This window comes from Rhipicephalus sanguineus, chromosome 2, assembly GCF_013339695.2.
Source record: "Rhipicephalus sanguineus isolate Rsan-2018 chromosome 2, BIME_Rsan_1.4, whole genome shotgun sequence".
NCBI classification, from domain to species: Eukaryota; Metazoa; Arthropoda; class Arachnida; order Ixodida; family Ixodidae; genus Rhipicephalus; species Rhipicephalus sanguineus.
Genome location: NC_051177.1, coordinates 132,652,319 through 132,680,157, shown reverse-complemented (window position 1 = coordinate 132,680,157; position 27,839 = coordinate 132,652,319). Strand labels below are relative to the sequence as shown.

The 27,839-nt window shown below is 46.1% G+C and overlaps 1 long non-coding RNA gene across 2 annotated transcripts; it reads right to left on the bottom strand.

Moving 5' to 3' along the window:
- Positions 1 to 1,716: 1,716 nt before the first annotated feature.
- Positions 1,717 to 25,855, bottom strand: LOC119383671 (uncharacterized). 2 transcript variants are annotated; one of them, XR_005181700.1, is made up of 3 exons: positions 25,811 to 25,855; positions 15,958 to 16,133; positions 1,717 to 2,013 (listed from the first exon to the last, which is right to left on the bottom strand). It is a non-coding gene; the product is annotated as an uncharacterized LOC119383671 (long non-coding RNA). The 2 variants fall into 2 exon arrangements; XR_005181699.1 differs by lacking the exon at positions 1,717 to 2,013 and adding an exon at positions 14,097 to 14,195.
- Between the last annotated feature and the right edge of the window lie 1,984 nt (positions 25,856 to 27,839).

Sequence of the window (27,839 nt, the reverse complement as noted above, 5' to 3'; positions counted from 1 at the left end):
CAATCAACCCGGTGTTGTGCTTGCTGCGGCCGCGTTTCCCCGCAAACTTCTTAACGACGTCTGCCCATCTATCTTCCTGTCATCCCCTCGTGCGCTTGATTTCTCTTGCAATCCACTCTGTTACTCTTAATGACAACAGTTTTCTAGCTTTCACGCTACATACCATCTCCATGCCCATTTCTCCTTGTTGATTTAGACTAAAACGCCCTTAACACCCGTTTTTTCATTGACCCACTCTGCTCTCTTCTGGTATCTTAACGCTACCTTATCATTTTCCTTTCCATGGCTCCCTACGTCGTTCTCAATTTTACTTGAACCCTCTTTGTGAGCCTTCAGGTTTCTGTTCAGTATGTAATTACTACTAAGATGCAGCTTCTATATGTTTTTCTCTTGAGGGTTAGTTGGAAACTATCATCCGTGATTTGAGAATGGCTGCCAAGTGAACTCCACGCTATTCTTATATTTCGAGTCACTTTATTTTCTATTTACGGCTCTCCTGTCACTACCTATTTTTAGTATGCGTATCCATTTGCCACTTCGCCCTTTACTATCGCATAGTATTGTTCCCTTCTGAAACTTCTGAGCATTATTCTAATAACTGCGTATAATATTATCCATAATAACTGCATCTATACAACAACGTATAATATTATTTTGAGACCTACTGTTTTTTTTCTCTGTCCAACTCAGTAGTCATACTTATAACCCCCCCCCCCCCACGTATTTCCCGCATTGCTTGAATGGTATGCTTCAATACCGGCCCGTGCAGGACAAAATTTCGTGACTGCGGCCCGCTAGCCGAGGTGACTTTAAGACCCCTGGATTACAGGGGTCTCAGATATGTTCAGCGTCTTTCCACAGAACTGATGTTACCGGATCCTAGCCACAGCGGGTTTCCTTCTTTGAATTCCCTCAGATGCGTTTCTTTACTCCCCCTTTCTTTACTTCCCGTAGATGTCTGATTCCTGTGGGCTACTGCTTTTACTGACATTATTGTCCTGCTTGTCCCGGCTACTGTAAAGTTATCTGTAGAACTCCTCAGCTTAACTGTGTTCTCTATACTGGTGGCGATTTTGCCTTTTTATCTCTTAGTGCATACATCTGGTTTTCGCTTGTGTCCAGCTTCCTCTACACAGATATTAGGCTTCGTCCGTTCTCTACAGAATGTTCTATTCTTATAGCCGAGCAACTGTTCTTGAGCTGCATCCTGAATTATTGTAGTTTCCCTCTGAGCGCTAACTCAGTAATTCACTTCTTTCATTGCCATTAATTGGTAGTGATCCATTTATCGCCAGAACATCTGTTTACTGAGACCGCGTTCGAGGATTTGTGGCCACCAGCACCTGTGATCACGAGCTTCGTTCCGTAATAGCTACTATTGTATAGTGAAGTCATCGAAAATACTGTTCATTTCGTGTAAAACCACTAGATTTTAGCTAATCTTGTATCAGTAATGTAAATCATATTTGTTTCCCCTTCATAATACCTTTACCCCGCAGGTATCATGAAATAAATAAAAATTAGGTCAATAATTGTGGCAAATCTCCAAATGGTCACGACACATTGAAATACACATGATCAGCTATTATATGCCTGTATTTCACGGGTATGATTGATCGTCGCCACCGCTGTATGCTAGCGGGTGAGCAGCATGACGTTCACTTGGGAGCTACAGAGAGCAACCGTCTGTAACATATAAGAAGGAGATAGCAAGGCTATAGTTACTAATAATAGATTTAATAGAGGCCGAACCACAGGAATAACAAATACACGTTACTATAGATGTATAAACAGTCCGCTAGGCTCCTGAATCTTGTAGCAGATAGTAAGACAGGAACGTTCTCACTGAGTTACAGATAAAGCGGCAGTGCCTGAGTTCGCGTACAAATATCCAATGGCTACACCAGTAGCAGCGAGAATACCCAGGAGGCCACACGCCAGTATTATCCATAGTGTCCCGCTGCCGCCGCTGCTCTCCGATTTTCCGTTCCCGTCCGACGCGCCAGGTGTGTGCTGCAGAAACAATTCGCACGATGAATATTTCGCTATTGAACTATAAGTAGTTCGAATGTACTTGGAAGCCAAGCATGTTGTACATGAACTTTCAGAGTAGTCGAAAATTTAGAAAGATCAAGCTGCCTTGACTGTGCGTGTTTGTGTAAGTACATTACAAAACTGCTACATTTCATTTTATATCAATAAACTAGCAGGCTACAGTTTTTAATAAATATGCAATGCTGTGAAACGTGGCACATGTTTACGGACGTGCAATTACTTTTTAAAGCGTTCTTACTTCGCGCGGTCACTTTCACTTGCACACTAAGATGCTGCCTTGCGTTTCTATGGCTCCAAGGTCCAGGATACAAGAACAGCTATGAAAATAGACCAACGCGCTTGGGCCCGTAACGACAAGCATTATTAAGCATGACAATGTATTAGATAACAACACCAACTTAGTTTCCTAGTTTTATCAACCATGTGACGAGCAGTTAATCTTAGCTTACTGTTCAAATGAATATGCTCCTTGATGCTTGCGCATTGGGAAACGGTGATGAACTCTCACTTGATGGCTGCTATCACTTGCTGTAGCAATGCTACAATAGTGAACCCAGCAAGCACAACAGCGCAGATACTTCCTGTGCTTTTTTATCTGAAAGTGTCTCGAAATATTCATCAGCGCATGCAGAGCGGAGTGGTACGACTTAATTCTACAATTCATTCCCATAAAAATCAGCTTTGCCAGTAAGGTCGAAGCAAATAATACGATAGCAACAAATTCGAATGTTATTCGATATAAGGCTAGCGGCTAACTCCTACACGCCCAACCTAGGGTAACTCGAAAATACGTCGGTATAAGTAAACACGACCGCTGCAGCGAGCAAAGCGACCTTCACGCTGTCTACCATTTCGTCGCAAACCAAGTGTTGAGACCAGCAAGTACAAAGGAATATGCCATTTGCTGAAGTTTCTAAACATTAGCGCACGCGATGCCCGTCAGGCTGACGAAATCGCGGAGCTATGCAGCCGCACTACCGCCCTGGTGGCATTTGGAGCGATGAAATATGGTTTTCTCTCCGCTAGATAAGCGTTAGTCGTCTGCGCTCGTACGCTTTCACTCGCACATCGATCATACGACGCGCAATGAATTTCGACTTTATGAGGAACATCGCAGCGGCACAGGCACCAATTCCTATGGCGACGGCAACGGCAGTACGCTCCCAGAGTGTTCATATATTGCGTGTGCAATAAAACATTTTTAACACATTTTAACAAGGGATTTATGCCGGGGTCCGCGAAGACATCAGTGGTGTATTTGCGTCTCGGAAATGCCGTCGAAAAAAGTTACACGATCACATGGCAAATAAAAACTTGGAAAACAAGTTCCATCAACGCTAGTCGAACCCACGTCCTCTCGGTTCGTATCCACTGCGCCACCGTCCCACACTCTGGTTACTTTACAAACGCGCCTTTTATATCTGACACTTTCCTTTCATAGTGATGTTGGTCGGCGTGGTGGGGTCGCCGTGTGGAAGCAGCCAAGTAAGTGATGCATCATGACCGCAGCCTTCGCGATTAGCACTTTCAGCGGGTCGTTGCTACGTGTCCGTCCGATTCGGTGCGTTTCTAATAGAAGTGCAATTATGTCAGTGCCTTAACAAACCGCGAGGTGGCGACCTTAGCGCAAGCCTCGGCCTCACTCATAGCATCCATCCATACTAAAATATCTCTGCGACACGTTACGCTCCCCGCTTACGCTCCCTCCGAGAAAAATTGCAGCCGGGCTAGAGGGGAGACACGACACGCATTGCGTTTCCCTCTAGTCTGGGCGTGGTGTTCTGTATACTCTTTAACATGCCGCGGGATGGCGACCTTAGCCGACGCTCTTCTGGCCATAGGCGTGCGCACAGAGGGGCAAGGGGGCGGCCGCCTCTCCTAATCACCTTAGACGGGGGCGCAAAATCTGCCCCCTATATTGACCCTTCTAGTCACCTAAGGGGGGGGAGGCGCCAAATCTACCCCATACATTGTCTCAGTAGGGTGGGGGGACCCCGCGATGAAGCTTCGCCCCCCCCCCCCCTGATGGGGAGCCCTGCACACGCCTATGCTTCTGGCTGTCACACTGCTTTCTCTAATTACCCTCTCACCGTTAACTATCACAGCTACCACAAAGGTTTGTTTAATCGTTGATAATGGACGTCAGTCGTTGGGACGGAGATGTGCCCCCAAGAGTCAACTTGGGTGCATCCACGTTAAACGGCGCGATAGCTGCCAACACCAATATACATTGTGCAAGCTCTCTTATATCAACGTAGAGTAAACATTCAACTACTTCTGTAAAGACACGTTTTTTTTTCGTGTTATACCGATTCCTGACACGCAGGGATCACGCGCGTTTTTTCTAGACATGTACGCCGCGTTTAACATCACAACTGAGTTCCCTTTTTCACTTTTTATTCTGGATTACCGCATGGTATATTATAATTTGAAATGTACAGGAGATCATTCATCGCCTCTGAGGATGCCACAGTCATTCTAAGTCAGGCTATGAACGCTTGGCTAATGTGCTGCGTACATATGTTGTAACTTTTTGCTGCACAAAATTATCTCTCTTATCATTACCGGTTTAATAATGAAAACGATAATAAGCGTTGTACAGGGAGGCGGGCAAAGGAGTTGGTTATGTGGTTAGCGGCTTACAGTGTTTCTGGGTTTCTCACAGATCGACTTGTGTGACCATGTAAAAAGTTTTAGGCATTCGAAAAAAAAAATTACGCGTCGAGGCTGATTTCTGCAAGGGAGTGGTGTCTGCCGTTCAGCCAAGATATGTAGCGCGTTCTTCGTGCAAAACTTACGCAGAGACCACTGGCAGAATCACAGGTAGTTCCATCTGGGCACGCGCTGCAAGTCGCACCTCGCTTGTACATGGACGCTCCATTAATGTTTCCACTGTAGGTCAAGAGATAAATGAAGGCAAACGAATTGTGTAGAGCAGTCCTGCAAGCACGTGGTGTTAGAAAACAGCCTCAGCGTTACGTAAATTTTCTCGTGAACATATACATGCCAGCTGACGTGCATGCCACAAGCCTGCTTAGCGAGTGAGTGACACCATCAGCGTCTTACAAACCGGCTTTGTTTCTCAGAGTGAGAAATTTTGCACCTCACGCTTATCGAGCGAATGATGCTGCTACATAAAACTACTAAGTAGTAGTGCCACGTGGCAAGTAACTCAGATGAAAGTGAGGTCTGCGCGTAGCAATGAGCCTCGTGGCTACATAATTTGCCTGGGGTTCTATGCTACGTGCTTATACCAGGACTTCATGTCACTGGTGCGGCGGTATCAAATTTCTTTCTCATCTGTTTAGCGCAAGCTTCGCACAGAAGCTTCACCCGATGCCACCGGGATTCATGACTTGTGCCTACGGGGTGAAGCTAGCAAATGTCCTCTCTGACGCAATGTGTTAACCCCTCTGTTTGGAGGAGCCGTACAATATATTTAAGTGCCCTCTTGAACCAGCTCTCACGACGCGTTCCATTTGGGCGAATGCATTATGTGCGCGTTTGTCACCGTCATTGCATACTGCGGCACCACTGACTTTACAAGATGAAGTCCAAGACAAATAGCTAGCACTGTGCAGAATATATATAGACCGATTGTATGATCGCTTTAATGCTGAGGATCCTAGCAGACAGAATACAGTACAATCTTGCAGAAAACAGGAACTGTCTTTTGACAACCAAACAGCCGGCTGCGTTTCAGATCAGTGTATCAGAAGAGCACAAAACGTAGGATAACTTGTCGCCTCGCGTGCATTGCCGCGCTGCCAATAACCCTTGCGCGTAGCGTACTTTGTCAACACGGACACTTTCGGAAGGCAAACGACAGGGCAGAGCTGGATACCGTGATTCGAATGCAATCAGATTTCTCAACACTGAGTCAACTGACGTCATCAAAGCACCCTAATAACAACCAAAAACCAACACATGAATATAACCTTACAATACGCTGAGCGAAATCATGAAACTTATTTAAATGGCACATATGCATTCAATGATAGGTCATACAAAATTTGTTTAATGTTTCAGTAAAGCGATCTAATCGTTGCACTGTTCTGAAGTACGGCATTTGACCTGGTATTTAGTATAGTTATGGTTCCACTTCGTTGTACTGTAGAACACAAGACAAAGCAGCTAGAAATGAGAACAAAGCGCTTGTCTTCTCGACCTTTGCGCCGTCATTTGGATTGTGTCTTGCTGTACGCGAAACACACTTCTGAAAACTGCTTCCAGGTAGCTTATGCTAAAACACGGTATTTACGGGGACGAAAGTGATAAACAATAAAGGGGATGTGCTGGCTGTCATGCAGCATTTTATCTCACAAAACTGAAATATAGACTCAGCTTTCGTACGTAGTACTTCTCGTTTCATCAGCCGCTTGCAAGAAGTGACTCCAGAAGTTACGCACCTGTCCTCCTGTTCCCTTCGAGCACAATATTCCACCTTCTTTATCTGACGTTGAAGTTCGGATGCTGTTTATCTATGTCATAAGAAGAAATTAATTACAGAATGTCTCCGCCGCGGTGAAAACTCTCGCTTAAAGACAATACGTGTACACAAACGCCGTCAACGCTTTAACTGGTGATCAACCCCTTTCTTCGCGACGCCCCCGCGCATGTGCTCTCCCCTAGCGGAAATGTCGCGAAACATCTCATCATCTCGGAGGCTTTGCTTCAGGCGATACCGAATGTCCCGGCCCCTACCAAACCCCTACCAAAATGGCAGAGGGCTGCACAGGAAAATGAAAGAGGCGGATTCACAGGAAGGGTAACATGAGGATCAAAAGGAGAAACCTTCGGCCAGCTCTCCACGCAGAATATGCTGGTGATTATGTTTACTAATATGTTAATAACGCATTTCACAAGCATTCTATTTACTTTTGCTGTGATTTTAAAGGGACACTAAAGAGCAAAACGATTTTTCTCGCATTAGTAGAGTAGTCCTCCACGATACCAAAAACACCACGCTTGCTGCAAGAAGACGCTTAATAAGCGAGAAAATACAGGTGGCGACGCCACTTTGGAATTCCCGCACCATTTGCCGTGACGTCACATATTTTTGACGGCGCCTGCTTGTGCCTACGTAGTTCCTAATCGGTTAAATCGAAGTACATTGTCCTCTGAGGGGGCCAGAGAATTGACATAACGAGTTTGTGGAAATTTTGTCGAGCCAGTGGGCCAAAATACGTTAAATGCTCTTTGAAACCTTTTACGTCACGAATTACAAAGTTCGGCGCGAAATTTAAAAATGAAACTTTGAACTTGGTTTTCTCGTCTAACAATAAACCTATGGTGGTGAAATAAACTACACAAGAGTTCTCCGAGCACACTTTATCAATCTAAATCAGTTCATTGTTTCCCTTTAGTGTACCTTTAAATGGGCGCTACTGGAAAGGAATATTTTGCTAAAGGCGCGAACCAACAGCAAAATGGTTCGTTCGCAACCTATGTGCAATCCACGCAAAGCATCCTGAATGTTATCGCTGAAAGACGACACGTGAACGCAACCGGTAATATTTCGCAACCTGTACATAAAGGGCTCATTCAGGCCTTGTACTTTAAGTGCACACAATTTCTTCGCGTCCACATCGAGCAAATAATATGTAATGGGGTCGCTAGTTATATATGTGCATTTTTCGCCTGCATTCGTAGAACAGCTGTATAGTAAGTATCCATTTTATAAGGATGCCCTGCAAAACACAATGTTAGTACCGGAGGAGCGAGCATCAATGTCGGGCTGCACTGGACATGGCCCACAGCCTGCCTCTGGAGAGGTGCTGCGCACGCCCAACTTAAAATTCTCCAACATTTTTGATCCCTCATGGTGCATTTTGCAAATGACCCTCGCGGACATGGTAATCCAAGCGCGACTGTCACGACAGCGCAGATACCAAGAGATGCTTTCAATATTTATGATTCGGCACGGTGAGCGTCACGTGAAGGCCGTGTACAATGGCACGTACAACCAACTTGAGCCACCCGTCATGGTGGTTTAGCAGTTTTGTGCTTTCGCTACTGATTATTGGCGCGTCAGTTGAATCCTCGGTCAAGGCAACTGCGTTTCCATGGGCCCACATGTGAAAACAACCTTGTGCTTAGATAAAAACTCAGAGAACAGAAGCATAAAGTCTAAAACAATAAACAGGTGTACGCCACCACATTGCGCCTCATAATCGCTTCACAGTTTCCGAACGTGAAGCTTTATTTTATTTGATTAGACTAACTTAAGTCATTATTATTTATAGGCAAACACGTTTGTAGCAGCGAAAGCGCCCTCCCCCCCCCCCCCCCCCAAAAAAAAAAATGTTGCAGTTGCTTAGCTCGGCATTGCCAGGATAACGTAGCGTTAGCAAAGGTTCAGCTTTTTGTTCTTAGCTTTCCTGATTGTCAGGGATTAGCTTGATTATTATGCTTACTGCTGCTGCAATGACACACACATGGTATACATATTATGTGGCACATGTTTATTTATTTTGCCAGACTACTTCGGGATCCGATGAGTTAAGCTTCTCCGCTCTTCCGCGCCGTTGAGTAGCATTTGCGCTCTCCTTCTCCATGGCTATACCACACTGGCAAACGCCAGTCAGAGGCGCTATCAAGCGGCTCCAGCGCAGTGTCAGAGGGCGACTGCACAGCGAAGACGAATAGCTGCGCGCGCGCCGGCGCTACTACGTCTACATGGGCTACGAGGTCACTCCTCTGGCGGCAGCGTGTCGCGTGAGGCAGCGGCGGAGTGCGCGGGAGGTGCCAGCGCCGATGCGCCAGCTGTGTGACATCACTGATCCTCGCGCATGCGGAGCACGGCTCTTGAGGAGCCTCGCGAAACTGGCTCGGCTAGGCCACTGTTTCTAACGCTGCAAAAATCAGCTTCGCCACCAGGTCAGAGCAATGAATTCGATAGCAGGAAGTTGGAATGTTTTACGAAGTGAGGCTAGCAGCCATCTCGTTTAGAATCCAACCTACCCTAAGTCAACGAAGCGCCGGCACGAGGAAACGATGCCGCTGTGGCGAGCCACGCGTTCTTCGTGTTTTCTACCACAGCATCGCAACCACAACGGCGAGTACTGCATGTATACAAACGTATCGACCGTATTTAATCCCTGACTAGATAAAGCGGCCGAGCAAAGTGCGGAGTTTTTGCCGGAGCCATGCATCCCCCCTTCACCCCCGTCTACTTTGCCTTTCGTCCGACGAAAGCTGGCGCGTCCGCTTCCTCTGAGCTTGAGTCTGGATCGTCAGCTGCACTCACACGGTTTCTCTCGCACATACAAGACACGACGCGCTGTTTGATGCTTATGAACTTGGTCAAAAAAGTCACGGTTTCGCCGCAAGGGCGAAGCAATTAATGCGATAGAAACCAATCAATGCGAATGTCACGCAAAGAACGGCAAGCAGCTCCAAACGTGCAGTGCGCTGCTCAAGCATAAAGGATGCACGAAAAGGACACATGCATGAGAGGTTCGGAATAGCAACGTTCACATCTTGACACTTACAGCCCTCCACAAACAGAGGGGGCGCACAAAACGAACCCGCAGGTATATAAAGGTCGACCGCGAACTGACAGCTGTCACAGTTGTTCTGTTGTTCTTTGTGTTTGAGCAGCGCTCTCCTTTCGCAAACGCGGCCGCTGCAGCGAGCGAAGTGACATTCGGGCACTCTGTAACTTCAACGCAAGCTTTCCGGTGAAAGCATAAGGATACCAAACCGCCCCCATCACGAGATAAGCGCAAGCGCGCGTGGTTAGTGGAGCGCGTGCATCACGAGTGTGGCGACGACCTTTAACCCGTCGCACCATCTGTATATATCGCAATATCTGTGGTGTCCGTATATTTTCTATCGCAGTAAAAAAAAAGAACAACCTTTCGGCAGCGTCAACGCCGACCGCAACGACTAAAACGCGCAGACAGCGTCCATGTAAGCGTTATCTCAATAAGTGAAAGCATTGAAACGACAATGCCTGTACGTCAGCCAACACTCGGTTGTTCGTTCAAGCTTGAACGCAAGGTGCGTTTTTGTATTTCGGTAGGCCTAAAAAACGCGAATGAGTGCGACTTTGTTGAATGGGTAAATTTCCCAGTCATTCAGACAGAACGGCACATAAGTCACCATTATATGTAGCACATGTAGCTATTGGTGAATGCTGCCTTGGTTTGACCACTGACCCATAGTGTGATAACTTTGGTGCTCTAAAAACAACAGAACATATTTTATTAGATTGCCAAGCATACAGAGATGAAAGAACTTGTCTCGGCAGTAGAATATGCTCAACTTCCCAAGCACCGCTAGACCTCGGGAATATACTTGGACCTACGTCTTCTCCTTATAAGCAACGTAAAATTTTAAAATTTCTGTTGCGATTCCTCGAGGACATACATCGAATTGATAAACTGTAATTTAATTTACATCAGCATCATTATGTTGTGACATGTACATACCACGATCATATTATCTTCTTCTTTTCTCCTTCTCCTTTTCTGCCCTCCTAGGGCCTTTCTGTCCTCACTCCCCTCCCCTATGCAGAGTAGCATGTAGGCGCCTTTAGGTACGCCGGCAGAATTCTCTGTTTTTCATTAAAGAGCTTTCTCTCTCTCTCTCTCTCATTATATGTAGCATTGCACTGAAGCTAAAAATGAAGTGGACCTCAGTGTTTCAGCTATGACGAGGAATCTTTTAAGAAGAAGTTATCAAGTGATTATTCTATTAGAACGCAAATGTGTGAACGTCGATTTTTTCAACATTTTAGAGGCGAAGCACCTTAGGGTCTTGGCGTGTCGGCGTGCATGGTCGTCTGCTCTCGCGACGGTCCATTTGCTCGAGCGCAAGAAAGGGCAACACCGCCTCAGCGCTCGCCGTGTGGCGAGAGCGAACGGCGCGCGTTGAATATGGAAACGCTGTTTCTGCGATGAACTCTGAACTACCAGCTCGCAAGGAAGGAGAACGCACCCTCGCCCGCCAGCGGCAACGCCGACGCAGGCAGCGTCTGCTAGCGAGTTCCTTAATTAAAAAACCGGCTGTTCGCACTGCACAACCGTTCACCTGCCACCCCGTATATATAGGAACAGGATCTTCACCTGCAAGGTAGTGCCTGTGGGAGATTTTTCTTGTCCGCGGCTGAACAATAAAGATTCGCGGCCTGCACGTTGGCTAAAAGCAGACTGCGGGTCTCTACGTCTAATCTTTCTTCTCTCTCTCATTGCCCATTAGCAGTGATTTTGCTGTGCGAAGTACCAGCGCACACTGCATGCTTCGCCCCTCCCAATGTTTTTTTTTTATTTTTCAACATCATCTCTCTCTTCTCTACAAATCGGTTGTGCCGACTATAGTCCTCCTAGGCATACTTTTTTCGCCCTTGAAACGTGTCACATTTGTCCATGATATTTATTTCATGCTTATGAGAATATAATAAAACTGAAAGTGAAAATTCAACTTTATTCATTTAGCTCCTAAGTTAGATGATGTTGTTTCTAGTCCCGGTCACGGCAGATGCAATTCGGTGAGCGGGGAGTGTAATAACACCGGTGTAATTAGATTCAGGTGCCAGTTAAATAACCCCAGGGGGAGAAAATATACCCGTGGTCCCCGATTTCGGTGTTCCTCAGATTGAATATTAGTACAGTAATATTTTGTGTCCTGTCATTAGTAAATTGAGCAGATATGTGATACAGATGTTACATATGTTCATTAAGAAAACAATAATTTCAAAATACTACTTCGAACTTCATCGCTACATTGCGCCCCCCTAAGAGGGATATTTGCCACTATATTTACTTGATAATAAATCATGCTAGATACAGTAAAACGCCGCTACAACGAACGCCTCTACAACGAAACAGCCTGTACAAACAGGTATATCACATGGCCTGGCCGGATTCTTACCTCTCCAATGTATTGTGGACGCCACTACAACACAGACCACTGCAGCGAATTGACCTGTTTAACAAAGTACATATGCTTCCGGTCACTCAATTGTTGCATTAGAGCGAATACGCTTAGTCCAAAACGTAACACTCAGCACCCAAATGAAACAGATCAATTGGGCTGCAAATTTCTCATGATAGCTTTGAAAGAACAACGAAAAGAAGGGTGATATTGCAGCGGGCCGCTCTTCTGCCTGGACCAAACCCGGTCGGCAGGCAAGCGCGGGGGCACACCGCAACGCGAATGTGAATTTGGCTTTCCGGGCCAGCCTTGAGGGCAGGGCCGGCGCCAGGATTTTTTTTTTTTACTGGGGGGGGGGGGGGGGAGGGGAGGAGGGGAGGCAGGTAGGCGGCGGGCTTATGCGCAGTGTTTTGAATAAGGTTGCTCTTAGGGGGGCAAGGGGGGGGAGGGGACATGCACACCACGCGCTGGCGCCCCCCCCCCCCTTTTTGCGGGGTCGGTGACCAGCTGCAGAAAAACGGCGTTATGAGTAGCCGAGAAGTGGCAGCGGCATTCCACGCCCTCTAGATCTCTCTCTCCTCGCTCCCGGACCTCTCGTCGCAGCACGCCGTGAACTTCGTCGGCGTCAGGTTGGCGGTGGCTGAGCATTGAGTAAGTCATAATAGTCTCACACGCTCTATTTAAAAAAAAAACAGGTTGCAATATCACATAAGAATAATTGTGATTAATTGCGGAACTGCATTTTTATACCTTAAAAGCTGAAGTAGCCTTTTTAAAGGGGCCCTGAAGCACTTTTCTAAAAAATTATCGAATGGCTTCAGCAGAGGGGTTTACTGCCTCACGAGTTGATTGCTGCAAAACTTTCTATAATCCGTCGAGAACGAGCGGACTTACAAGGATTAGGCGCACACCTTAAGCGCTTTCTGTCTTCTGTCGTCCGGACGAGCGTACTGGAAGCTACACAGGGAGGGATGGCTTGTGGGAAATAAGTTACGTCAGCGCGCCTCATGACGTTGAGCGCCTCGTGAAACGCACACACTCTATACTATTATGATCCCTATGCGCGCTGGTGCGGTTACTGTCTAATATGTTGGCAGACTTTGGAGCGCGGCGCCGGTATGTGGCGGCACTCCGTGGCAGGAATGCATGTGATCCCAATTCCGCTGGTAATTTATATCGTCTATTGGCTAACAGCATATTATCTGTTGCGTGACGCCAAACAGCAGGCGTCGGCAGCTCCAGAGAGGGTGAGCACAGGCGTCGATATGAAAAAAGGCGCCTGAGAAATTGGCAAATTCGCACCCCGCTTCTAAAGTCACCTCGCCCCGCACGCGTGGAAGTTTCGCCTCAGCTATTCACAGCGGTGTCTGTTTCCGCACGGATGCGTTTTTCACGAAGGCCGAGGGGTGGTTCATGACCCTTTATTTTCTTACTATGAGGTGGACTACTGTTCCATGCGTAATGGAGAATTGAAAGCTATCACTGACAAACACCAGTGGCCCAGTAGGCGCGAGACAGCAACTGCCACTGCTGTGCAAAGGCTATTTTGTATAGTCCAGCAATCCAGTCCTTGTAAATAACCCCGCCACGGTGGTGTAGTCGTTATGGTGCTCGACTGCTGACCCGCAGGTCGCGGGATCGAATCCCGGTCGCGGCGGCCGCATTTTCAATCAAGTCGAAAATGCTTGAGGCCCTTGTGCCCAGATTTAGGAGAATGTTAAAGAACCCCAGTTGATCGAAATTTCCGGAGTCCTCCAGTACGGCGTCTCTCATAATGATATCATTGTTTTGGGACGTTAAACCCCAAAAATGATTACATAATATTGTTACGGGGAATATATACAGACTCGAAGGACTAGCAACAGATGTATTTACAAGGGGAATATTATTAAACCTTGTAAAAAGACGTTCGAAATGCTGCTTAGTTACAAGATCCAAAAGCGAAGCTACAAGAAACAGTCAAGGCAAAAGAAAATCAGCCAGTGCTTGACACTCGCTGCGCTTCTCCTCTTTGCCCATTGAAAAGTGCAGTGTTCGTCACTGCAAATATAACCTAATGAGGCTAGCCTAACTAATCTCAGCAAAAATAAAGTACATCTTCACGAAAGCAAAGCGAGAAAATACATTCCAAGTTTCGTGACGTACCCTGGCGCATAGCGGCAAGCGAATATCTTTTGAAAAGGAAAGTGTGGGTCCGGGTTCTGCCGAGCCTTGTAGTGTGCGTAACCGCAACCTAGGTAGCTTGTTTCTGCCCACGCCACCTGCAGTTACGTAATATAAATGAAAATAAGAAAATAGGTCACACGAAGTTCAGCATATGACTTTTCAGGCAATCTCTGTTCTTACACGCAATATAAGGTGCCCTCGAATGACTCGCAACTTTTTTTTGGTAAATTCTGTTAAGCAGCTCAATATAATAGCTAGTACAGCTTAATCACAAGTATATTATATTTTAGCAAAGGTTGTCACAGAAGTGTCTGTCCGGTAATCGAAACCACGTCATCTTCCATCTCCTCTTCAGTGCAGCCGCCGTACGGCGGCTCTTCCGTGTAAATATGAGGGATTGAATAAGGCTAACAGCGAAGAAAAAAAAACAAAACGGCATTCAGATGCAAAGAAGGTGAAACTTAAACTTTAAAGCGTCCTCAGCTGAAGCGGACTTCATTTTACTTTTAGAGCGCAGCTCCTAAGTACCTGTTCCAGCGTTCTTCTTCCGTCGTCACCGATAGATCGAGCACTGTGATGAATGAAAGCCAACGCGAAGCGCTGAGAGGATACTGACACGGTATGGAGTGGACGCGACCATGAGCGCGGTTCATTTAAATGTTGTAGAAAGGGTGAGGAGGTCCCTGTAATAACCGCCCCCAAAATAAACGTTGATCGCTGCCTCTGCCGCCGATACGGCGCCACTGTATTTGTGAATTCATTGTATGCGTGGCACGAAGTGTGTGGCAGTTTCTGGAAGCCACGCTATAATTTTCGAAACATCGACGAGTCATGTAATAAAGCGGACGCGCCTGAATCACTTTTCGCCAGTTGTTTCTAAATAATGAGGGACGCAGCTAGGTATTTCTCACCGCTGAAACAGCAACTCATCACCGCCGCGAACCAGACACCGCGAATTGAAAACACGAGTACAACTACGCTCTAGTTTCGCATTAGAGAGTAACATGATCATCGGTCAATTTTTTAGCCCCATACATTTGGAAATTCATCTTTATGCAAAGCAAAGCACCAAGATGCTGCAGAAAGCACTAAGTGCTGTATTGAAGCTGGACACCTTTCTGTACGATGATGTGACATGGTGTCGCTCTTAAGTGTACGTAGGTAGTCCCTGGAAGCGCCTAATGTGTAGGAACACAGATATCGGATCCAAATACGTTAACACCAGCATAACAGCAACAAGGGGTGCAGAGTACCACAGGAAGCCCAACAGTTGTGATATGGAAGGCTTATGGTAGGAAAATCATAAAGATTGCTTAAAGTCATGGAACTCACAATATAGAACGCTCACTAATAGGACGTACATCTGTGTGTATATTATTCTTATGTGCAGGAGCTTGCATATCGCGAAATTGTGTGACAGCTGCCTTACGGGACGGTTATAGGCCGCAGTCGGAAGGAACGTGCCAATATAGTCTGCTACAATAGAATGTCCATTCGTGGAGTAAGGCAGTAAAACATCAAGTAAGACATCAACTAAGACATGAGAACCTCTGTTAGCTATAGCGGTTGGTGCCGTGTAACATTTGGGATGCCCAACAACAATGCCCCAAAATGGGCCTTGAAGGGTTAATAAATGATGATGATGATGCGAAATTGTCGATCAGCGATGTTGATGAGTTGTGAGATGTATAGAAAGCGCAATCGAATTTGTGTCATTTTACTACGCCTACCGTAGCGGCAAATTGCCTACACCTACTGCAGCCTACTGTAGAGGCAAATTTTATCATAGGAAAGTACACATATCGCGACATATTTCAAATATAGTGCTTCGTCACCAGTACAGAACATAACACCAACCTGCGTAAAATCAGTAACATCGACTCCTCCCGTAACGCTGAAAGAATCCACATTGCCCGGATTGAAGTCCTTGTATTGATCAAACCACTCCTTCACGTGACTCGCGCTGCCTGCAACTGGATCATTCGTCGACTCCAAGTTGTGGGCAAAGTTCTGACCCACATTTTGGAACTTAGCTGCAACATTCGGAGAAAAAACAACAATATTTTAAAAATGAAGCTGTGCAATGATAATACTAGTAAGAAAATAGCGCGGCATAAAGCAGTGGGACCTTCTTTTGGGCAAATGCAATAATTTTAGAACTATTGTTCGTTCTTTGCCTATTAGGAAACATAAAATAGTGCTTAGTAGGTCGTATTATTCTTCATTTTGAATTGAAGAATGGAAGTCGTAAACCTAAGGCTATCGAGTTTCTAGTTTTACGCACATTTACGTAATGTCGCAGTAAATATGATGGGATGCAATCAAGTCCTGAGAATTTTATGAAGAACAAATTTTTACTACAAAATCAATTCTAGCCTTGGGGAAGACAAGTTCACTTGACAAAATGTCGGCTCTAGCACCCGCCCCTGTTTACGGATTTTTCGTCGTAAAGTTATAATCAGTAATTTCTAACTTGTATGCACACAGGGCAACAATGGGCCACGATATACGAGAATTACGCTGAGCATTTGTTAACAATGCTCATCCGCTGCTTCATCTCACGAAGGTAGTTGTTGTTTTTGATGATGCAGGGATTCCCTGGAATCTCTAAAACCCGGAGAAATCATTTCCCGCACTTTGCAAATGATACACTATGCACTAAATGAAGACACTTTGATGATTAGTTAAGTTCTCGTAAAATTAAGCATTGTGGCTGCGACTTTGACACACATAGAATAAAACTAATAATATCTGGGGTTTAACGTCCCAAAACCACACTATGATTATGAGAGACGCCGTAGTGGAGGGCTCCGGAAATTTCGACCACCTGGGGTTCTTTAACGTGCACCTAAATCTAAGTACACGGGCCTCAAACATTTCGCCTCCATCGAAAATGCAGCCGCCGCGGCCGGGATTCGATCCCGCGACCTTCGGGTCAGCAGTCGAGCGCCATAACCACTAGACCACCGTGGCGGGGCACATAGAATAAAACGACATCGAGCATTTCATGGTACTACAAGGCTGGCTAGTTGGTGTTCACTCATCGTTAAATTTGTGCGATGTAGACTTTGACACTTCATGGACGACAGAACAGAACGGAGTTGGTAGTTTGCGCTAAACGTCGTGTGTTCTCTTTTTTCGTCTATATTGCCTGCGTGCTCTTAGCGCAACTTAAACGATGAAAATGAAGAGATAGGAATTATCGCAGCTTGACCGTAATTAGCTTCCGCTGTCATCCTCACATTTGTGGTCTTACAGAGATATGCGAGTCATTATTGATATCGAGAAACAGAGAGAGCACATGTTGCATAGGCCATCGATTCTGTTATGCTCGTATTCCTCTTCGCCCCAGCGCGAGCGCCCGAGCCCCGGTGTTACTCTTCCATACAGTCATTCACACTGCAAGCCAAGCTCCCGAAGAAGTCTGGTGGGCACCATTATCCGCACATTGGTGGTTCGTCTTGGCCATACCATGGCTCGTCTAGTGTAAATAATACAGAAAGTTCTGAATGGCGACATTGGCTGTGTCGTAGTGGTCGAAGGCCTGAGCCACGCTGCGACGTAGCTTCGAAGTCTGTCAATATTGGCTCGTGAAGGCCGCATTAGCGAATACGGATTGGTCGCACTGGTCCTATGTCGTCCAGACGGTTGACCCTTCGGGTAGTTGGCAAAGCAGGGTACGAAATTGTGAATGCAGTTGCACCAATTGTTGCACCGAACAGATACGTTATTGATTTTAATGGTGTGTTGCGGCGCATATGATTCTCCTACAAGGCATATGCGGCAACGCAGAGATGACTGCACGTACTGGCTTGCCACACGATTTGAACTCTTGCAGCGTTACCGTTGTTATTCTCCCCGAAGCATATTACATTCAGGTTTCATAATATTGTAATCGCAACTGCATACACACTGCCGGGCCATCTAAGCCGTAGACACGGTATTTCATCGGTCTCGTTTTCTCTCTAATGTTGCAATTTTAGTTTTCTGTAATATTCCAATGGGTTCTTATCTCCTTAAATACATCGTAATCTGAGTCCTCTTTAAAGTATATACCTGGCGCCTCTTATAACGTATCGCTGATTTAGGTGGTTACTCAAGGAATTCGGACTCATGTATTGTGTTTGGAAATATAAAGTACGCTGGGACGACAACCAGCCCTTTACCTCAGGCGCTCTCGCTCAGAGCACCGGAACAGATGAACATGAAGCGAAATTGAGCAGCTCGCTCCCCAAAGGGGTGTTGTATATCAAAATGTTGTACTCTACCTTTGGCAATTATCAAGATCTCAATTTTTAGCACGAAAGTGTTTTATGCCGGCGTCCACCATGGCTCCACTGACGTATTTTCGTGAAGGATATGACGTTGAAAATATACACTAACAGATCGCAAAGAATAAAGCTAGAAGAAAAATTCCGTTGCCGGGAGTCGAACGTACGAGCCCTCGCTCCGCAGCCCGCGGCGACAAAGCGTACTATCTGCGCTTCTGCAAGAGTACTATCTGCAAAGCATACAAAGCGTACCACTCGGCCACAAAGGGTACTATCCGCAGCTTACTAACGGCGAGCTATCTATATACACCATTCACCGTTGGCGGTAATCAGAGATCGGTGGCTTCTGTGTGTTATTGTTATCACTACCGACATGGCGCGAAGAGCGACAGAGGGCGCGCTTTAAAGGTCGTCGCCCCGCGCGTTGCGATGCGAGCGCGCCTCTACAGGGCCTGTCTCTTGTGCGCGCGTGCTTATCTCGTGATGGGGGTGGTTTGTACCTTTTGTGCTTTCACCGCAAGTTTCCGTTGATGTTACAGAGAACACGAAGGTGACTTCGCTCGCTACAGTGACCACGTTTCCGAAAGGAGCACGTTGCTCACAAATAAATAAGTGACAATTGTGACAGTTGTTTGTTCGCGCTCGTCCTGTGTATGTCATTTTCGTGCGTCCTTTCTGCTCTAGAGCGCACTGAAAGCTTCGAGCTGCTTGCCGCTCTTTGTACGACATTACAGTTTGCTGCTATAGCATTCATTCTTTCGCCATTGTGAGGAAACAATGCACAATAAACGCTCAGCTACCCCTGTGAAGACACGTTTCATTTTCGTGTTAAACCGATTCCTATAAAAGGGGGATCAGCCATGTTTCTCTTTCCTCAATCGAGCCTACATAATTCAGGACGCAAAACCTCTCCTCAGGCGAGACGCCGACTTGAACAGCCAGCAATCCACTGCGCAAGTTGTATTCGTGCATCTATCTTGCGAACTTTATAACCATTCACAGACAGGATAACTATGCATCGTTGTTTCTCCATGCACATCGGTGAAAGAAAAAAAAAAGATGCGATCCTATTCAGCTTGTTTCACTGCTACGCAGAAAATATAGTGTTCCGCACAGAGAAGGAGAGTTTTACGGACCCCGCCCGGCTCAATTTAATGTGATTCCGTATGCTATATGACAATTTATTATGCAGTGCACAAAATTAAGTAAGCATAAATAGATACACCGATTGGAGGGCTCTGCCCACGAAATTTCTTGTACTTATGCACATTTATCTAGCTTCCTATTACGATCGCTGTTTCTTAACTTTCCATTTGAGCCAGTATAAGCTTGCGTGGGAATAAAACTCAGCAGGAAAGCTGTGTTAATGTCCTACCCTTACGAAAACAACACTGCGATTTCAAGAGAAGCTTAAGCATTCGAAACTTACTGGTAATTCTTTGTTCCTGTTTATCAGGTTGGCCTTTGCATTGGTCGGCGAAAGCCTGGGCCACCTCTGCTAGCTCGTCGTCCCATTTCTGCGGTAAAACATGCCGACAAAAGATTCATCAAGCGTTGTCGCTACATTCGCCCATATTAGTATTATTTATTCGAATGGCTAATACAATTGCTGATTCAACATCGCAGTAATTTTTTATGCTTGAGCCCAAATGTAAAATCCCACTTAGTGTATTCACTTCTACAGAAACGTCTTGATGCGAATAAAATGCATTGCTTTATTTGTTTTCATATCGTGGAGTAAAATACCAGTGATAATAAAAAAGCCTTACAAAAATGCAAGGATACCCGAGCCCTTCTTGCCTGTTGGGAATGCCAAAGGAAAAAGTCGAATTAAAGTCATAGCCAGCAAAGAGCCCAGCCTGTGGTGCCAGCGCCGCACACCATGGACTTCCAGTGCGATTAAAGAGCAAGGGCGCACCAACGTCCGCCAAGGTCAGCACGTGCATGCAGCAGCTAAAGCTACGCAGAACTAGCTAACTATGGCTAGGGTGTTCTAGAACAGGGGAGTGCCCGGAACGGCCTCAGCAACAATGTACAGAGAGTGAAGCCCAAAGAGGGTCAATCCGCTAGGGGCGCTGCCATCGGTAGTCTACAATGTGTCGTCCTTTAAGAGCTGCGTGCGGCTCCGCCAAGGTGGTGCAGGGGTAGAATGCCCGCTTCCCACTCAAAAGACCCGTGTTCGAATCGCAGCTGTAGATAGTGGGTTTTTATTGTTGGTATCACCTTTCATAGCTCTATTGGGTTTCCTTTGTTTCTTAAAACTAGCTTCTGTCGCTACGTATTGCCTACAAAAAGTAACGTAAACTGAGAAATCTCGTTTCCACTCTCGTATTGGCTAAAATCTCAGTGGCCATACTTTACGTTTTTGTTGAATCCCGGGCGGTGGCACTGCCAATAACTACGCTTCCTGTCAAATTTCTTCTATTTTACTTCACATTTTGCGTTACTTGTTGAAGCAATGCGTAGCAACTGAAGCTAGTTTTAAGAAACAAAGGAAAACCAATACAACTAAAAAGGTGATACTAAGAATAAAAACACACCATCTACAGCTGCGATTCTAACCCGGGCCTTTTCAGTGCGAAGCGAGCATTCTACCCCTGCACCACTTCGGCGGAGCCGCGCGCACTGCTTAAACGACGACACATTGCAGACTAGCGATCGCAGCGCCACAAGCGGACTGACCCTGTTTGGGCTTCACTTTTCGAAGCTCGTTCCGAGGACTCCCCTGTTCTTGTACACTCTACTATGGCTAAACAAAATGGGGGTGAAAGAGAGAGCGGGGGACATGGATCGCACACAGCGCCTCCTTGACAGCATTTCAATGCACCGAGGCTGATCCCCTCGTGTTACTCAAAGCTACCCCCTGCGTGACGAAAGTGGTCACGTCTTGTTGTGAAAGCGTGGTGATGTCATATACCACAGTTCACAAGTCTGCTATCTATAGCATTCCAAAGCAACGTCGAGCGGGGGCACTGTTCGTATCGCAACTGGGGGCATCCACGGCCACAACACTGCCGCCCCCCCTTCAGCGCGCGCGCAGAGCTCTCAAAATGCATCTGTGGTGCGTCACAATGTAACTATTGCTGACCAGCAGTGCTCTGGGCCGAACGAGGAGCGCATACGAACACGTGTCCTTGCCGCCGCCGCTGGCAAATCCGGCGACAAACCGCCTTTGTTGGAAGCGTCTGCCCCTAGTGACGCATAGCTCAGCCGCGCGTGCGTCGCGCCCAAACTTAAGCTTGGGTTCTCTATAGAGGGCACTGGTTCAGCGCTGTGTGTGGGACAGTGAACTTCTGAAAGCTGTATTGAAGCATGCTACCATAAACGTTTCTTTTTTTCTCTAATTTTATTCATTTTTTTCTATACGTTCCCGCCCCAGCAGCATAGCAGGTGAGGTGTCGCACTGTTAAGCTCTCGATTCCGTGCCACGGCGGGCGTATTTTGATGGTGGTGAGATGCGATGAACGAAGGCCCGCTTAGATTTAGGTGTACGTTAAAGCCTCAAGTGGCTTAAATTACTTCGAATTGCCTCTCTGCATCATAGCGATATCGTTCTTTTTGAACGCAAAATCTAGCAATATTATTAATTTTTATACATTATTTTTACTGTGATTACAGAGAAGTTCGAACGCAAGCGAGAGCGTTGCGGAGATAATCGCGCTGATAACACATGCTTCCGAGAGCAATTGTGGCGTGGCGCAATGGAGATGCCCTGTACACCTTGCAAAAAACCAGGTGCGAAAGCACAACACCGAGTCTAACCATTCTCCCCTCCTGAGAATAACGCACCTAATGTGGCGTTGTCACACATGAGAGCTTGGGTACCGTTTCGCTGCGATGAAGGCGGCTGTTTTCAACAATGAGTACTTTGCAGAATGGTGACATTGTTGTTTAAAGCAGCCTGATGGGCTTGCAGGAATACTGAACTTTAATATTTAGTGGATATTTCTTTTTCAGTATTGTTAATGCCCTAATCATGGATATGCGTGGTTTGAGCAGAAAACCAAAAATTAAAACCCTCATCGAGAGTTGATATGTGTGAGCTTATGACGGTGTGTGCTCACTAATAGAGGTTTCCAACTGTTTTCAAAGCTAAAGCTCTGCTGCGCCACGTCTATTAAAGGAATTAATCGCGTCGAAATGATCTTGAGCTACCGGAGCGCAAGTGTGGCATGCGTGACGTGACGCCACGTGATGTGTTGCGGAGAGGCTTCGCAGCTGAGCGCAGTCGGAGCCTCGCTCCAGCGGTACCACGTGACCAGAAGGAGGTTTAAACAGCCGCTTAACCACCAAGAGATGGAAATTTACTTCTGGCGTTGCAGTTGTGCACGAGTTTACAGCGAACGTTCGCGGAGATGTGTCCGTTTGATAATTGCAACGCGATCCTTGTTCGTTTTGCTCTTTCCTTCGCTGCGCTGAGTTTGTCAGCACGTCTCTCTACCTCTCTGAGTACCCCTCCTCACCGTGCGAGGAGAAAGAACATGGAGCGTGCGCACCTGCTAGCAGACAAACATGTTGTTTTTTGCCCAATACACGCCTCCATTCGCGATATAACATCACGATGCCCGCGGGGATAGGGGGAGTCACGGAGAGGAGTACGCCATCGTCTCGGGTGGTTTAAGTGGCCTTTAATGAAACACTGTGTGCATAGCATGTCGGTCGTGGTAACATATATTTCGCTCGTGGTAACAAGGTTTAAAGAGTGAAATCTCAGCCAATTTTTTTAGAGCCGAGCAATGCGTACAATAGCCGTGTTCATCAGTACAACAGGATGTTACTAGTATTCCAGAATAAATGTCTGTTAAAATAGCGGCATTTAATAGCCGGCAAAGTATACAAGCACCAAACTTGTAATTTCACGCAATAGGCTACAATACTCCCATTAGATCGTACTTCTGATTGTAGAAAATGATCATTCCATGCCGATGTGACAAAAAATTACGCCCTCTCCGCTAAAGGGGACCATGAGGAGAGGGCAATGGGGAAGGGGAGAGGGGAAGTGAGAGAGGGGGCGGGGAAGGGAGACGGAGAAAAGTAGGAGAGGGGGTGTGGAAGAGGAGGTGTATGGAGAGGGTTGGCATTGGCAGTAAGGGTGAGTCACGCCGCACACCACACCACCACCAACGGTTTAACCCGCCATCAGATGCTTAGATCTACATTCATAGTATGATGCCCCCAGCGTGAATGCGTACCAAGCGGTGCATGTTCGTAGCCGTAGGAAACCCGGAGAGTCGCCCTTGTGCCACTTGGGATCTGAGGGTCGTTGTGTGCTTAAGCGCTTCGGCTTTGTCAGAAAGCGCTGAGTCCAGTTTTCACAAGGATGCAGTCCGGGTTGGGAGGCTTGCAGGCCGTGTGCACTAGACCACAGGGAGATTCTGGTACTCGGGCCGGCAGATGGCCAGGGTGTCGAGTGGAACCAAAGCGGGGAAGAGAAACAAACTGAGCGATGAGGGAATGCCCACATTTCTCATGACCGTGCGGCTTTTCCTTCGGCGGTCAGTAGGCATTCAGTACCGGTGTACGGAGAGCTGAAGTTGAACAGTACTGCGTATATTAGCGCGTTACATAAGCAAGCATCCACAACTCTCATTAGTAATTCAGTATGAACGCGCTATTGTTTTATAGAAACATTCGAAAGACTTATTGGGCGGTGTGCATTATATCGATAAGTTTAGCAGAGGTCTCAGGTGCCAAAGTAAATTATCTGCACTTGAGTGGATTGGCGGCAACTGCGCAGCTCAGCAGTTGTTGTAATGACTAATTTATTTGCCATGTCGAATATGTGATTATTATTTGAAGCTTCACTGAGGACGCCACTCCGACCCACATCAATCCAAGTCTGCTATTAGATGACTCTTTCACTGCAATTAAATTTTGTCTCACATGTGATTCCTTAGTTGGGGATTTCGAAGTATAATACAGGTAAGTGAAGGCAAATTGACACTCCCCTAAAATTACGCAACCTCTCCGCGCGTGACGGCAGCACCATAGGCTTTGATATAGAGTTTATTCGAACATCGGGGCTCGTCGGCTCTTCCGCCGCCGCGACACACAGAATACTACCACGTGCCCATTTTGTTTGGAATACGTGCTAACACTTGTGACGTTTTTAGTATAGCAAACAAAACCGTACTATCCAGAATGTTTGGTACTCATCATCCTAGTGTCGTCCAGTGCCACAGCAGCTTTTAAAATATGAAAGACTGGCTCGAGCCTGTGAGACTGCATACATTTCCAGGAAATTTACGGAAGACACAAGCGCCGCCGAACAGTAACAACATAAAGGAATGATTTATATAAACGCGTACAGTGTGTTTTATTTTAGCTCTAGTCTATAGTGCTTAAGGAAGATGCTCTGAGCACCACGCCGTAGGCGCTTGCTTTTTCGGTCACCGGCGAAAACGTTCAGGAATGGAATGTGTGCGTTTGTGCGTTTTTAACCCGCAGGTGTGTTGTTTGCTCATCCACTTGTACGCAAAGATAAGCGGCAAAACAACGAACGGTACTTTATCACGGTGAGTGCGAGAAATGTGTGTTACTAAGAACTAAATTTATTTTATAAATCAGGCCTCTCTTCTTATTTTTCATAGTTCCTGAATCGCAGTGTGCGGTTTCTATTCGTAATGTTCAAATGCTCAAAACTCTGACACGGAGCGTTAGATGGTTTTTGCTATAATTATTTTCTAGTGATAGTTTCTTATGATGGTCGAGCAGTGAATCAAGTGGCCTTTAGGAACACATCAAAAAGTTTAATCGACCTTGTAACTATGGGCGCACTTCAAAGCAGAAACATGCTGGAGTAAACGTTCCGGTGTTGTGAAAAAAAGAAAAAAAAAGATGTTATGAGTGATGGCACATTGCGAGACTTCCCAAAGACTACTTTTGATTGCCTGTGATACATAGTGAAATGCGCTAACAGGATCATAAGGAATGATTGTTTCTATTATTTGTAAAAAGTTTGGTCAAGTGGCGAACTACGTTTAGTCACAGTTGTACAAAATATAATATGTCTATGCGCATTTTTAAACGACAATGCGCATAGTCGTCGAGCTTGATTTTGCATTTGGAGAAATAATATTCGCAGCAAGGAGTCACTTACGGCATTGCAGAACGACATGAATATGAAAATATTTCTGTTAGACAGGACACATAGATGATGACGCCGCCACTTTTGCTAGTCTATGTTTGTTTTATACGTTATTGTTTAAGTGAATATTGCTCAGAACTGCCAAGGAGAGTTAAAGGAGAGGTATAGGGAAGTTTACTACTGTGCATCAATTCGTCACTAAGCGTATTCACCAGTTTATGCCGATGGGACGGCATTATGGTTGACGTTCTGCATTTCTTTCGCAATGCTAGTATTACTACAAAGCAGAGCAACCAAAAGTTCACCTGTTGTTTTCCGCGTCGTAAAGAACGCCATTCCAAAGAATGCTCACCTTTCAGCTGTGTGAAAGTCAGTCTTCTTCTTCTTCTTCTTCTTCTTCTCCACCCGAAAATGTTTGCTGCTGTTAGGCCACCAGTTGTCCCCTCAACATGTGGCTCATACCCACTATGACGCACTGGCACATATAAATATGCGTATAAGCTAAAGGGTAATACTAAAATAGAGCATGTGTTTAAATGTCAAGCTGCATGCGTTATTGGACTACCGAAGCAATACTTTTGCTTCATTTTAATACGCCTTTTCTCATCAGGCATTCTTTCATTATCATTTGTCGTGGCATGCATACCTAGGGCGGTCCCTGGCAGTTCTCTTGAGCAAACATTGTTACGATGGTTTTACTAAGACTTACTGAGGTGAAGCGCGGCCTAAGCGATTGTCGATCAGCGAGCCGGCAGGCAGTTGCGGAGCAACATGAATAGAATAATGAAATTCAGGATGACGTTAGAGGGTTGTTAAGCTACCTGTCATATTGGTTTCACACAAAGACACGCCCGTCTCTTATGAACAGCGATTATACGCGAGCGTGCGCGATTGCGCCAATGGCTACGCAGACGTCGCGAAGTCGAAAAACGATTATATGCTTATTTGCGAGCTTTCAGTTAGAGGCTTTAGGACATGCCACATTTTCGCAACGTTTAGCGCAGAGCATTGAGAAACAAATATATGGAAGTCAGTATACGCATGATCTCTCGTGTGTTTGTGTTTTCTCGCTGAAAATTCGTAAAGTCATCCCGTAATTCTCATGGGGTTTTTTCTCCCATGGCCATGTGTATCGCACCGCCAGACTAAAAGCGTGAGATAGAGCAGCCAACAAGGAGCAATTGCATCAACGTCGCTACAGTTTCCGCGTACCGTCACCTTAAGTACTCGTGCTGTAAAGGTATAATCGCGACGGCAGCCGGCAGCATTTTATAAAGAATGCGCTGCGCTAACTCTTTGAGGTACCGCCATGCGGAGGTTGTTCAGGAGTAGGCATTTCACAAGCATATGGTCTTCTGCGGTTATGATCCGTGTATGTTTCTGCTCACTGCATTGACTTCACTGAGAAAGACGAAGAAGAACATCCGTTCTGGATTGAGCCAGTCTCCTTAAGGCGACAAACAAACAAACTGTGCATGGAAGGCCAGAGAGACGCCGCCGTTATCGCGAATAGTGCTATATCAGATTGTGTGTATGTATTATTGCAACATCGCTTCAAGTATTATTTTCAGCTTAATGTTTTGTGAAAACACCGGGACGGTTTCCACAAGAAAACACTTTTCCCAGTCAAGGGATTTTGGCGGCTATTTTATTTGTAATTAGCTAATGTACGTGTTATTGAAAGAGCTATTCATGACCAATTCGCGCTTGACGATTGGTTAAGACGTAAAGGTAAGCCTCCGTTGGAACACAATCTACACATGTAGCAAAGTTAGCCGTGACATCTGCTGAGTAGACTTGCTGAAGCGTTTAATTTTAAACACCTAGAATGGAGCGACAGCTTAGTCATTCACTTGTTAGCAAAGCAGCGCAACCACGAGGTGATCGTTGCGTTTGTGTGGCTAATCAGGTTTGTCACTGTAATGCAATTCAATGCGCGACAAAAAAAAGTTCTCGCGATATCACCGGTATGCAACCTCTACATTTGTGCAGTCGTGCACGCGCCACAAAGTTATTTCAAGCAGAACGTGATTTATACCGGGGCGCACCGAGAACTGGCAGGCGCCATCTCCAGCCCGCGAGTGAAGTTAATAAAGGGGTACACGCATTATGTCACATTCAAAATGCGATTGTGACATTCGCATATTGAATTTGACATAAGCTTTGTGCGCTTATCCTCGGTGAGGGTAAAATGAAGACAGATGGAGGAATCAAGAATAATAGGCGCGACGAAGGATTATGCGGTGGGGGTGGTATATGAATTGCCGCTAAGCTGTGCTAAATCCTACATTGACCAAACGGTTCACAGGTGTGTCAACCAACGGGCCCATGAGCATCAGTTGACGCTTACACAGTGATAAGGGCGCGCATGTTTCTGCGCA